Genomic DNA, 14,208 nt, shown 5'->3' with positions numbered 1-14,208 from the left:
AGGTGGGCACGGATGATGGGCAGCGGGGATAGAGAGATAAAATAGGGATGCATGATGGACAGTGGGGATATGCCAATCTAATGGTTGAAATTGACCACCTGCAAGGAGTTTGGGAGAGCGTGTTGTTCTCTGCTCATGTTGTCTGACAAGGTTTTCTGCCCGACTGCGTAAGGGAAAAATCCAGTTTCTTTTGAGCTGATAAATACAGCTCAACTGGGACTCAATTTGCTGTTTGTATATCACAAGCTGAGAGAAAGATCGGAGCCCTGGTATGTGTTAAAGGAAGCGTGGTCCCCTTGTGCAGCTAAATTAGCAATGGATAGCACACACTTGCAATGGAAAACTAAGGAGGTCAACATTAACCGTTCCTCTGCTCTTCCACCTTCTTTTTTTCCTGTTTTGTTCCAATCAGCCAACCCCCCAGGTGTTTCTACCAGCATTTTCCCCAAAACCTCCCCCTTCTTCCCACAACTCCAGCAATTCAACTTTAGAGTGAAAGGACATGCTGAAAACTGGAGCAGCTCAGCGTACACAGACATCAGCTAAAGCAAGTTGATGAGATCCTGATCTTGAAACCAAATGCCACACGCATGGACTCCCAGCTTCCTGCTGCCACCAAAATTATTCAGTAGATGAATGTTTGCTAGGTCCTCACGTGACAGAAAGACAGATAGGGAGGTGTATGATTTATTTCTATTTTTTCAAAGTATGGAAGCCACTCTAAATAATGTTTTCTATATGATGGGAGCTGATTCCAAACCAGCAGGCTGTGCCGATAGAAATGCAGTATTTACCATCAGAGTGATTATCCCCGGCAGCCAACTTCAGGCTACAGTGCAGGCACTCGGAGCTAAAGCTGGCCAAATCTCAGAGGGTATTTCCCAAAATTACTCCCTGAAAATTTCTCCCCCACCGCCCCATTTTCAGTCTGAAAGCAGTTACTGGGTTTACTGTGTTTTTACATTTCAGCACCAGGCCTTCTACCTCAGTTTTTTCCTCCATGTGCCACAGATAAATTAAATTTCCCACAGGGATGGAAAAGTTCCCACCGAGAGACCTCTCCCCTGCCTTGGGCTGGCCTTGCTCACCCTGCAGCCACATCCCAGCACGTGGTATCTCCTCTTTGCATTTGCTGTGCCTGACTCTTCAGTGAAGTGCTGCCAATATCATTAATCGGTTTTTGTAGTTCTTAAAGCAACAGAAGGGTTTTGGGTATACCCACAAATTGTGAAGTATGTGGTAAAAGAGTTAACAGACAAGGAAAAAGTCACCATGTTTTGGCACAAGGGAGTTGCTGTCGGTGCAGTGACACTGATAACCAAGGTGCCGTCAGGCCATTTCCCTGTTGGTCCCAAAGCAAGAAAAGCAGCACAGAGCATGCCTGCACCTTCACTGCTGCACCCAGTTCAAATCCCACCTTTGCTACATCACTGAGTGGCACTGAGATGAAAGCAAAGGATGCAGCCTTGCAGAAAGTAGCGTGTCCCCACCAGGGGACGGGGATTTCCCCTCCTGGGCTGCTGCGTTCGCAGGAAAAAAAGTGACCGATGCAGCAGCAGGATTCTGTATTTCAAACAATGGGGGTTAAGCCAAGTCACCAATTTCCTTGGGCTAATTGAGCATGCAAACTGCCTGCTTGTAAAGCCTGTATTTGGCCTAGAAGATTTATTGCTTTTAGCAATGATTAATGTCCAAGAGCAGGGAGGGCAGACCTGAGCTGCAGTTCATTAACTTTAAGTGGGATGACGTTGAAAAACTATTTCTATTTTTGGTTACTTTGTTCGAAGGTACCTGTGAATTTAGACCTACTTCTGTAATAAAGTGCTCGGGGAGCCCAGTGAATCTTTTTCTCCCTGGCAGGTACTAAACCTGTAGGGTTTTGTCCTCATCCTGATGAGTAAGCAGTTTTAGCTGGTCCTGAGAGGCTATAAAATGATTGAAGGCTGCTCTGCATGGGAGTTTGTAGCTAAGCCTCCATCTATCTCAGATGCAGAGACCAAAATGGAGGACTTGCCATTGGGTTTCAGAGAAGCATCTTTCATTTTCTGCCCTACCAGTCACCTTTGGGTCAGTCTGCTATGAGCAGCAACATCCATCACAGAGACATGGAGGTACTCCTGCCTTCCTCTGCATCTGTTTCAGAAATAGTGCAGTGCAATGCTTGTTGTACTGAAATGTGCCGGACACTTTGCTAACCATCTAATGTAACATCTGCCTCCCTCCACATTCATTACTTGCAAGCGATCTGCTTCTGTCTCTTTCCTTAGGAGAATATCCATTAGTGAAGGTGGTTGTGAAGCCCTGGAGCACACCCTACCTTATTTTCTCCCCAGCAATACTTGTGCTGTACGTTAAGTCATGCAAGTACAAAACACCCTCTCTCTGTCCCTGCACTGCCAGACCACAGTGGTCCTACGGAAACTGGCAGTGAGGATGTGATGTTGAAAGACGATTTTGCTATAAATCAGTCCTTGAGGTGGCTTCAGAAACTATTTTTGTGTTGCATTCTGCTCAGTGGCGTGTAGACCGGAGTGCTTAAAATGCACATTTCTCTGTGTTTCCGCAATAAATACTGCCCTGTGTGTGACCAGCGTCAGCAGTTCTGACTACTCCACTACTGCCACTTGTGGTCTGTGGCTCTGCCACACCTCGCAGCCAGGTGCCAACCCATCTGGATCTCTGTGCCACCCCTTAGCCTCCACAGACCCTGGGCCAGGGGCGATCAACCTGCAAAGCCATGCACAAGGAGCCACTGCCCAGGATAATCAGCCTGGCAGCTGCAGAGCTAATGAATTTGCCCCTGAGGCTTAACTGCAAGAAAAGTAATTAATCTTTCTGGGTTTCACTCATCGTCGAGCAAACTTTCACCAATGAAGAAAACTGCTGAGCTCTCCAGTTTGCTCCCCAAGTCAACCTCTCCCTTTTGGACTTTGTGGGTAATTGGTACATCATTACCATCCCATTTTGTCCAAATTCCCCAAGAGACCACAGTTAAAGGAATGCATAGATGCTAGTGAGGGAAGGGGGTTTTGCGGCTCAGACTCCCACTCCTGAAGAAGTCCCAGTTTTACTTCGTGTCCTGATTTTGGTCAGGATGCTGACTGAGAGGAGAAAAACAAACACCCTGGAAGGGAAAGAAGAATGTGCAAAGCAGCTGCCAGAAAGTTTCAGAGCAGCTGCACACGAGATGTTCTCCCAGCCTTGCCACTGAATCTGCGTGAGTCAGGGCTGAAGCCAGCTCCAGTCCACATATGGTCTTAGCCTCAGCCATGGGCAAGAGATGAAAATACCACAGAAACATAACATTGGCACAATCTCAAATGGCTCCAGGCATGTGACCTACCCGAGGCATCTGTTTTAGTTTGAGATAAACTGCGCTCTTGAGCTATCTGTGCTATGAGGAGCCTACGCTGGCTGGCAAAGGAGCAGCCACCGCTGCAAGATGCCCTTTGCAGCTGAGCTGATGGGCACCGAGAGCACTGCTGAAAGCCCCAAGTGGGTGCAGGGCTGGGGAAGGCCAGCGGGATTGCCGGAGGATCATCCAGACCTTAAATGGGCAGCAGGATCAGAGCCGTGCAAGGAGCTGCCCGCTGTGTATATAGCTCAGGCCCTGGCTGTAACCCAGTCCTGTCAGCAGCACTGCTGCTGCTCTGGCTGAGCGTGCAGCTGGGGCTGCTAATGGGAGTCACCGTCTGAGGCCTGGTCTGAGCCTTTTGGTTGCCTTTCAACCCGCTCATTGCGGGCATTTTCTCACGTAGGTTCTCACAGCCTTGAAGCTCCTGCTTGCAGACAGGCCGAAGGGGACAAGCGCAGCAGGGATGGAAAATGAGATGTGGCCCAAGCCGTGTCGTGGGGTTATTAGCACCGCGCTGTCAGTTTAACATGAGCTCCCTTGTTTAAATATGTCAGTTCCGGCTTATTTCAGTTGATTTTAGAATAACCGTAATCAACAGAAGCAAACAGAAAGTAAACCCGCGATTGTTCTCTGCACCGCCCTTTGATGTCGGGTGGATTTACGCGAGACGGCCTCAACGAAATCCATCAGGCGTCCCTGAGAAAGCAGGGCTGGACAGGAGCACGGCGGGGCCGAGCGGCAGAGCCGGTGCCGTGCGCCGGGGATGTGCCTGACAGGAGCTTCAAAGCTTGTTCTGCAGTGCCATCTTGAGGTGTCGTGACACGAAAGTGCTTTATGCGAGACTGCGTCGGGCTTTTATCGGGCGGTAGGAGTTGGTAAAGTTGGCTCTCCTCGCTGCGGGACGAGGTGCGCCCCTTAGCCCCGAGCAGACCGCGCTGGAGGCGCGCTCGGGCAGCGCACCCCGCGCCGAGGCAGCACCGGCTCCTCGAAGAGCCTCCCCTGACAACGGCTTGTCCGTTCGGTGCCCGGAGGAGCCCGTCCTGGGGTGGCGGAGCACGGCGCTGGCGCTGCGGGCGCCCCGGTTTCCGCCATCGCGGCCCGGCGTCTGCTCCTGTCTGCCCCCCCGGCCTAGCGGCGGCCGGCAGCGCGGCGCTTCGCGGGCGGATCTGTGTCGCGGGGAGGGCCGGGGCTCCGCGCCGCCGCGCTGTGCTTGTGGAGACGTTGGGCGCGGGGGTCCCCGCGGGCCGACGAGGCTCCCGGGCCCCGCGATCGGCGGGGCAGCGAGGGGGGAGCCCTGGGGCGCGCAGCCCCCGCGGGGCGGCGGCCGACGCGCGCTCGGGGCCGCGCTCGGCGAACCCGGGGTCCCGGCGCCCCGGGCGCGCTCGGCGGGGCGGCGGCCGCCCGCGGGGCCCCTTCCGCTCGGGGCGGCTCGGCCGTTTCCGTGCGCGCCCGGGGGTTTCCGCGCCAGCCCGCCGCCCGCCCCGCGGGCCGCCTCGGGCGGAAGCGCCGTTCGCGCCTTCCCGCGGCCGCTCGGCTCTTTCCGCCACCCCTCCGGGGCGCTTCGTTCGTTTCCGCGGCCGCTCGGCTCTTTCCGAGGAGGCCGGCGGCGCGCTCGGCCGTTCCCGCCGCCCGCCGCGCGCTCGGCGGTTTCCGTGAGCGCTCGGCGGTTTCCGTGCGGGCCGCGGCGCGCTCGGCGCTTGCTCCCTGGCTGGCGCTCCTCAGTCGGCCGCTGCCTGCCTGTCGCCGGGCTGGGAGCGCCTGTGTGTGTGTGAGTGACGCGGCGGAGGTGTAGTTTGACGCGGTGTGTTACGTGGGGGAGAGAATAAAACTGCGGCGAGATCCCAGGCGCGAACGAAAGCAGTGACGGAGCAGCCCGCAACCGGTAAGAGGAGGACGGCGCCCAGCGAACAGGGGCGGGGGGGAGGGAAGGAAATGGAGCCCGGCGGGGACCGGGGCAGCCGGCGGGCGGCGGGACGCGGGGGCCCGGCCTCGCACCGCCCGCGGGAGGGGCGCCCGCCTTAAAGATGGAGCCGAGCCCCGCACCGTCCCCGCCGCCGCCGCGCCGCGAACAAAGGATAATGGCGGATGGGAGCCGGCCCCGGCGGCCGCCGCTCGGCCGGGCCACTCCGGCGGCAGCCAGCGGCGGCGCTCGGCGCGGCGGGGAGGGCCCGGCCCCGCGGCGGGAGGACGAGGACGGGGGCGCGGGGCGGCCGCCCGCCGCTCACCCGCGGCGCGGGACGCCCTCCGCCGCCGCCGGGCGCCGGCGGCGCTGCCCCGCTCTCCTTCCCCGGCCGGGCCGCGGCCCCGCGCCCGTGAGCCGCCGGCCGAGAGCCGACAGCCGCCGCCGCGTCCCGCGGGGCGCCGTCGCCGGCGCAGCCCGAGCCCGGCCCGCCTGCAGGAGGCCCCGCGCCGGCACCCGACGCCTCCGAGCGCAGCCGGGCGCCCCGGCGGTATTTTTAACCCGCAGCGAACCTGAGCCCGGCCGCGGCGGTCAGCCTCCGCTCGGGAGCCGCCGGTGCCAGCGCCCCGCGGCTCCGGGTGCCGCACGACCGGCGGGATCCGACCTCTGTCCGTGCCTTAATCGCAAATGTCAACGACGGCGCCTTCCCACGCCACGCCGGCTCGCCCGCCGCCGGTGCCGCAGCTGCGGGCCGTTCCCGCCTTGTTCCCTAGGATAGAGGACTCTATTCCCGCTTCCAAACCTGGATGCCCGCATCTCTGTGCGCAGCAATAAGTCAAAGTGACGTGGCAATCGGATCTTCTTAAAAACGTATTTTAACCGAAGGTTATTACGCCTCTCAAGTATGCACGAGGAGATACATATATTTTATTTTTGCAGACCGTATGTCTTTTCTTCCCAGATTTTATTTATTTATTTTTTAATTCTCCCTTTTAAGTATTGCGATGCTTTTGGAGTAACGCTGTTATGAAAAACATCTCTTCCTGGGGTTAGAAACAATTTTCCCGTTTCTTAAATAAAGGACTAGAAACTGACCTAGGATCGTTAAGCAACTGCAGATCCACTGTGAGCACCAAGCACTCTCTTTTGAAATACAGCATCCGTACTTGGGCCCTTCCCCATCACCGGCAAATACGTTTGCTTTTGTTTTCGAAGTAAAATGTAAGTCACCAAAACAAATTTTTGGTCAAGACAGGTATTAGTGATTCACAGAAGCGTGTGGATAGCCTGTCCTTCCTTCTGTGCCAATCGCTGTCTTCTGTCACTTCCACCACTGTCAACATAAATGCCAAGGGTGTTCCACGTCGCTTCTCGCTCTCTGTAATAGAGGGTTCCTAAAGCTGTAACTGAACAATGGACATCTGTGGGTGTCGGCGGGCAGCGTAGCAGTTGGTGGTGATTAAATGATTTGTAGTGGCTGGTGTATTTCATTCATTCTTGGTTTGATGGAAGATGCACTTCACTTAAAATACAAAAACGTGACGGTAAATCCTTGCATGGTACTTTCTGTGGCTTCAGAAACACGGCACTTTATTTTTATCTATCCCCCAAACATGCTGGTTCGTAACGGCGGAGGGCTCTCAGATCCATGTTTTCTAACCCATGCACTGTGTCCGCATGAGCTCTGTGTATCCTCACAGGTCAGGTTGGGAAGAGCAGCAGGCAGGAGGTTGTGTTCGCTACGCATCACTGTCAGGTGACTCAAGAACAGCTATTTAAGTGCAGGGAAGAAGAATATAATAATTTTTAAATTTTCATTGATAGAGTATAAGTGTTCAAATTAATTCTCCCAGCTTTGTATGTGGATCTCCCATGAGTTGTCTGCACCTGATCCTCCCCTGTGGCTTTTGGTGGTAAGGTGCCTGCTGCCCTGGGTGCAAGGAATGGTCTGACAGGGGAGAGTGATCTGTTGATGCAGAAAATGTAGAAGCATCTAATTTAGGCTGTCAAGTCATCAGTCTGCCTGTTTCGTGGGAGCGTGAGCTGCTGTAGCTATCGCTGGTCCTGAGATCAAATATAAAACAGTCTGGAAAGTAGTGGTTGGGTCGTGGTCAGAGGTGAGCACTTCTTGCCTGTGTGCAGCTGCAGCCCGCTGGGTGCAGGCTTTGATAGCAGCTGAGGCCCCGATGGGGAATTTCTGTTGCCACCCTTGTGCAACAAATGGGATATTCACACTTCACCTCTATTTTAGGATCTCTTAGCAAGTGGAGATGGGTTACTCATGCCACACTCCTCAAGGCTTTGCTGCAGTGAGAAGGCCTTGCCAGCTTTCTGCTTGTAATCTAAAGTCAGTGTCATGAAAAAGACAGTAATCCTCAGCAGGAGAAACAGCCCTGCTGAGTTGGGCTGGAGCTCTCCGCTTCCTTGCCTGCTTGCAGATGGAGATTCATGGCGATGCCCTGGTTTTTCTCTAAATCAAAAATGCTGTGGCCTCATCTGCAGTCTGTGCGGTCACACTTCACGGTGATGATGAAAACCTGACCACCTCGTGGTCAGTGATTTTCTTTGCGCTTCTCCCAGCGCTAAGGCGCTGACACCTATTTTATTCTTCAGATCTTGTCAGTTGCTTGGTAGTGCCGTGGTTAGCAAGGTGAGAAGAAGCACAACTTTCTGGTTTTGCATGCTTCTAGAGCTGCCGTGTGAGCTGTGCACATGAAATGCCCCTGGCTCTGCTTGCTCTCTGGGCTTTGCCAGGTAGAGCAGCATTTGCAAACAGACAGGGATTTGCTCATGCCATGCTGCTGTCATCTCTTTCTGGCACCAATGAGTCCAGAGAATCCACGGGATTCGGAGGGTAAAGCATTTTGAGGAGGTCTGTTATTCTGTGTGCTTTATAAACTTACATACATGCAGTTGTAAAGCAGCACAGATGCCTGTTAGATAGTCTCAGTGATTCTAAGCAAAATGCATAGCTCAAGGATTTCCTTCATCCATTAAGATTATAAGCATACATGAGAATGTTTTGAGATTATTTTTTTTTGCTTTGAATCTGAGACCATTGGGTGAAAAACGTTGCAGTAGTCCCAAAGATGTGAGAGTCCTTCCAGTTGCTCTTCTGTTACCGTCACTCAGAGCAGGCAGCACTGGCTGCTCTAGGTAAAGCTGCAGAAGACCTTACAGCGTGCTATTTTAAAGCTGCCTTCATGCAGGAGCATGAAACTGAAATGTCTGCCCTTGAGGTTTTCACACTTTTTGGAGGAGAGAGTTGAAGTGATGGGTACAGATGCCTTTGATCCTGTAAGTGCTGTCCCAGTGGCAGCTTGCTCGGTCGGGGAGGCCATCAGTAAAACCTTTTTCTCCCTCATTAGGAAGAATGTAAGTCTGGGTCGTGTTTTCCTCTCCTGTCAGGCTGGGTTATATTTCCCCACGCCGGCGCCCTGCCCTAGTTGCTGCAGGGCTGCACGCTGGCTGTGCCAACACATCAGGGGAAGGGACGGGACTGGGGGGAGAGGGGCAGCCTGAGCAGCAGTGCTGCTGGATGAGAAAATGCAGCCTGCACAAAGTTCTTAGATGATTGCTGCCTTTGTAGCCAAGCTGGATCACACGGATCTTGTTCTTTTAGCCGCAGCACTCGATCATTTCACTAAGTTTAAGTTTTTGTATGTGTTCGATAGTAGGAGTAAATGAACGTGCGCAGCAGCTGCTCTCAAACTTTAATGCAGTGGACACCGTACTGTTTGTCACACTGCTTATTTACTTTGCTTAAGCACCTTCCACGTGTTTAACAACTATTGTGTTCACTTCCTCAGCACTGTTCTTTGTTGTTCATCTGCTCTAACTCCTAACCTCCTGTCCCTGCTCTCTCCAGTGCCTTGCTGCAATCTTTTTAACCATCTCTCCAGCTACAGTACAACCTCCTGTCGTGTTTTGGCTCCAGTATTGCATATATTTTTCTGGTAGATACTGCCCCAATCCTCCTGATTCTTTACCGCTATTCAAAAAGCAGTCTGGTTTTGCTTTCCCTTGCACCTTTCCTAGGGCGGAATGTGGAATCTCTTCCCATCCAACTGATCTTTTATACCCCTTAGAATGAGAGATGAGAAGCAATATTTTCTTGCCTTTCCCTGATGGCTCTTTTTCTGGCTCTGTGTAGTTGGCCCCGTCTCAAGCTCTGCTGGTGCCTGTCCACTCCTCCAAGAGACTTGGAATATACACAGGGTTTGTAAATTAAAGCCTTCATATGTTGTGGAGAGCCTTTTCTTGAGAAAATCCTGGGGCAGTAGGCAAAAGTAGGGCTTCTGCCCCTCGTGAAACTCATCCAAATGATTCTCTTTTGTACTGATAGGAACATTCTGGGCAATACCGAGGGAGGGAAGGTGTGGAAAAGGGCAGCGTGCAGAAACACTGCAGTGTGGTACCAGCAGGAGCCTGCTGCCCTCATTTTGTCTGAGCTGACACAACTGTACGTGGCTCTCAACAGACAGACATCTTACTCCTTCCGTTTCTCCTGCTCCTGGTTGCGTGGTGTTTGCCCATCCCTGGCGTAGGCTGTAGTGTTGGTTGTACAATTTAGTGAGCCTGTTCAAACCACCAACGTGGGAGAAAACTGTTGTCAGGTCAGTTTTCTTCTGCGTGAGTGGGCTGAGTCGTTGGTGATTGTGATCCTGCTAGTACCAGCACTGGTGCAAATTCACAGCGAGACTGTAGGAAGGAGGAAGACAACTTTATCCCTTCAGCAGCAGAGCTGGACCCGTGGCCTGTCCCAGAGAGCTGCAGCACATCCCTGTTTGCGAGCCACAGGAGGAGCTGGGCTCTTTGTGTCTAGGAGAGTTGTAACACAGCAAGTGTCTCAGCTGCATTAAATAAAAAGAAAAGTGAAAGCTTCCTTCTTTTTGAAAGCCCAGTGACACCTGCGTGGTTGATCTAGCTCGTCCTCATCAAAGGTGGGTTCTTAAGAGATTGGGTCAGTGTGACAGTTGACTCCCTTTGGTTGTGAGGAGCCCAGTCAGATGGGAAAAATTACATTTGATAGCTTTCAATCAAGCCTCTTGGTAAGGACAGAGCTCCAGAAGGGTCCAGGCCCAACATGTCAGCTTTAAGTCCTGCCAGCCATCCCGAGGCACCTGGGCCAGAGCAAGTGCTGGGCTGCCTTTAGTTTCACTGTTACTGCATGTAACTGCTGCAGTCTCTTCTCTGGGTTTTAAAGTAACAATTGTGGCTGAAACTTCCTGCAGGAAAGTTGTAGCAAAAGGTTTCTGTGGATTATACAAGTAGATTGCAGTATCCTGAGGTGGGCAGAGGAGGAAGCGTGGTACTTGCTGCAGGCAGCTGCTTTCGCAGAGGTGGAGCTGTCTGAAGAACATAGCACTCTACCCAGTCCTCAGCAAGCCCACCTTGAAAAAAATCATCTGCTTTTAGCCTCCCACTCTTAAGGGGAGTTATTAATAAAACAGTAATATTCATGTTACAGAATGTGTGTTTTCTTCGGCAGCTCTACAACATGATCTGATCTGCTTTGCTCCCATGGGCAGGCCAGGCTTCAGCAGGGGAAACTCTACTTCGCCTTCTCTGTTCTTGCTCTCATGGCAGCAGCACCAGTACAATTGCTTGTGGGGTTGTGAAATTATCAGAGAACAAGTCCAGATTAAAGATAAGTTGTCATTTCTGCTTTATATGTAGTCCAAATTGGTCCCCAGTCCCATTTACTGCACAGTTTCGCAGGCAGCTGTAAGGGTAGAAATAAATAGGAACAAGAAGGAAAGCTGAGCTGGAGCAGTGCTGCCAGCTATGACTAGTTGCAGAATGCAAAACAGAGGTTTTCTTTTGTGTGCTCATGCACTTTTGTATACCAAAGCAAGGCATGGATTCTGTTTCTTTCTCTGGCCCTTTCTGGTTCATTGCTCACTCCTGCTGCTTATTCAGGTCCATCATTCTCAAGTCAGAGTTACCAGCAGTCACATCTCTGCTCCATCCAGAAAGTTGTGTTGCCCACTGGTAATACAGGTCTTAAATCCACACACATATTTGAGAACCAAGATAAGCTATTCTTAGTTATGGAGATGATACTTACGCAGAGCAGATCTGCCTGGCAGGCATATGGAAGACCTTTCTCATTTTAGTTTCCCTGTACTGTCCATGCAAATACAAAAATGCATGAAAAATAAGACAGAAGCCACACAGTTGATAAACTTATTATAGAATTTGGTCATGGTTTAGTTTCAGTTGGTGTTTAGGGACAGTGGATCATAGATTTAATTTTGGTACGCCAAGCAAGATAAGATGTCTTCTGTTGCTTCAAGAGCAGTGCTAACTGACCAAGCAACTACAATTTCAATGTAACTCAGCCAGAGCAATTTCAGGATTTAAAGTATTTCCGAGCTGAGCTGTGGCATAAGCCCCAAGCCTTTCAGTTTTAATGTTGCAATACACTCTGTGAATTGGAAGCATTCAGAAGTTGGACAAGGGCAAGGTTTGTAGGGAAGTACTGTTTTTCTTGTGCATTCCTGGGCGTATTCTACTGTAACACTCCAACTGCAGAAAATTTGGGTTTTCACTTCAGAGCAGCATCAGAGCAGAAGTTGGTCTGTACTGTCCCTTAAGAAAGAAACAAAGCTAATACAAGAAAATCTGTGTTGCTTCTGCCGATGCAGGTTATTTTGAAGTTGTTTCAGACATTTGGCTTTATATCTGGTGACTATCAGCTTTGTATAAATCATTCAATCTTGCTTTCAGATGACCAGTTCTACTTATATTCTGTTAATAAAACAGTGAAAACATTGGTCTGAAACATCAGTTTTGTTGCGTTTTCTTTCTGAACTCATTAAAAGTGGTGGTGGTTTCTAAACAGGACTTCCCAGTGTTTACCAAGTTACAGAACTTGGTGTTGCACTGTGGGTTAAACTCTACAGTTACTACATACGTTACAAGCATCAAACAGAACAAACAATGTATTTTCCTATATATATATATATTATTGTTCACTCCTATAGAATTTGCAGCTTAAATATTGAAAGCAGCATTTTCAACATACTGTTTAGGCACTGACATTCAGAAGAGGGTTAGGAACGTTTGGAATGGAGCGGTCCATTCTCACCAACAAACAGAACCTCAGCACAGACACAAACTGTGGCATACAGTTCTTTTGTCAAGTTTAATTATATGTTGATAAAACCTGAAACTCTCCATGCTTGCCCTCGGTTTCTTAACTATTTGACAGTTCTCTGAGACAGAAGAATGATGAGAAAGAGAAAGCAGTCTTCTGCTGTGGAATTTCAACATCTGGCCCTTTTCTGTTTGCAGTATTCTGCTGAGGTGACTTCAGCAAAGGTGACAGGATTTAAACCTCAGGCTTTTTCTCACATTTTTACATGAAAAATAAACCTCAAATGGATGATGAAATTCAGGTGCCTGATTTAATGTTTTAGGTGACCAAATAAAGCACTTTAAATGCTGGCAGCTGCCCTCCATTGTTGTAGGATAGGAAACATTTACTTTATTCGTGGGAAAGTACCCTGAATTTCTGGGACTTTCCAGCAGATTAAGTTTCGTAATATCAAGTTACATTCATATTACATTAGATGTCATCTTTAATCAGTGTAATCTCTAAGCAGCTTGAGTCTAGTCTTACGGTACTCTATCCTGATGAATGTGAAGTGCCTATTAATATATTCACACTAAAAAATTAACCCAGTTACTCTGGAAATGAGTTGCTTTGAAAGTAACTTACTTTTGAGTAATAATAAACGTGTCTCTATGGGTATCTGTCTTCATCACGTTCCTACATATGCTTCTGTTAAGTCATACCTGGTATATAATGTAAATTACTGCCCTGAAAGAAACACCTGTAGTGAGAAGATACCATTCTCCACTACAGCAGCAAGATTACCTATTCGTTGCTTTCCTGGTCTCTGGGCCTGGAGCACTCAGATTCACCAGGCTGCTGTGACTTTGTGTGACGCTCAGGTTTTTTTTAGCGTGTCATTCCTGATGTGCTCTGAGCACCAGAAGAGCTGGCTGATGTTCATGTAATTTCAAAGGAACTCCACCACAGAGATAGCCCTGCACTGAGTACCGGTGTGTATAGAGTCTGTCCTTGCAGAGTTCTGTGCAGCTGCAGGTTTGGGACCACCACGGTTCCTCCAGCTGGTGCCTCTGAGCCGGGACGTTTAAAGGTTGCCTGGCATATAGACCAAGAGCCTTACTACGCACATCCAAATGTTTTCTAATATGTCCCACGGCAGTTAGGTTGGTCTTGCTCTGCCAGAATGACTGGTGGGGCAGTTTAAGGCTATAAGACACGGAAATGCATACAGAGGAAAACAAATATGTTTTGTTTGAATTACGGTGGCAGGTCAAGTTCTAACAGGTCTACAGAGTGGGAAAAAAAGGACACGTGCACTTTCTTAGATGAGTCTTAACCTTTCTGCTGTGAATACTGCTGCCATCACTGGTGTGGACACAGGTCTCTCTAGCACATCCTCCTGTTTCCTTACTGTCTCTGGGGAAAGAGGAGGTATCTGTCTGCTTGCAGAATGAGCTTTCCTTTCTGTCATTCTGGACTGCCTTTGCTCCTCTGCTGGAACGCCTTCGCATGCTGATGTTTGCAGCGAAGGGAGGCAGGAAGCATCCTGACTCCTGTTGACCAGCATGGCGGATTTCATCACCTATTGAGCAACTCTGGCCGAGTGGTACCAGAGCACGGTTTCTGAATTGCTCATTGTGCCAGCCAGGCACAACCTTCCTCCTTATGCAGGAATCATGCAGCTGCTTTCATGTGATGCTGAGCCCTGTTAAGAGGTAGGTAGGGTGTTCCAGCTTGGACACAGGGTGTCATGAGCAGAATAGAGATGTTAGTTCACTGTACTTACTGTTGCAGTTGCAATACATGGGTTCAGGCTGTGTTAATACAACACATGGCTTTTAGATGCTCGTGTCCAGCGAACTTCCATCATGG

General features: G+C 50.5%; 1 protein-coding gene across 3 annotated transcripts in view; it reads left to right on the top strand.

The window, feature by feature from the left end:
• Positions 1-5,009: 5,009 nt before the first annotated feature.
• CREB1 (cAMP responsive element binding protein 1) overlaps positions 5,010-14,208 on the top strand; it is a 37,898-nt gene continuing 28,699 nt past the window's right edge. For all 3 annotated transcript variants that reach the window (XM_046943402.1, NM_204450.3, XM_015289371.4), the window contains exon 1: positions 5,010-5,237. The gene's annotated coding sequence lies outside the window, so the exon portion shown is untranslated. The remainder of the gene's footprint in view (positions 5,238-14,208) is intronic.

Source organism: Gallus gallus, chromosome 7 (genome assembly GCF_016699485.2).
Source record: "Gallus gallus isolate bGalGal1 chromosome 7, bGalGal1.mat.broiler.GRCg7b, whole genome shotgun sequence".
Taxonomy (NCBI): domain Eukaryota; kingdom Metazoa; phylum Chordata; class Aves; order Galliformes; family Phasianidae; genus Gallus; species Gallus gallus.
This window is presented reverse-complemented; position numbering and strand designations above follow the sequence as displayed.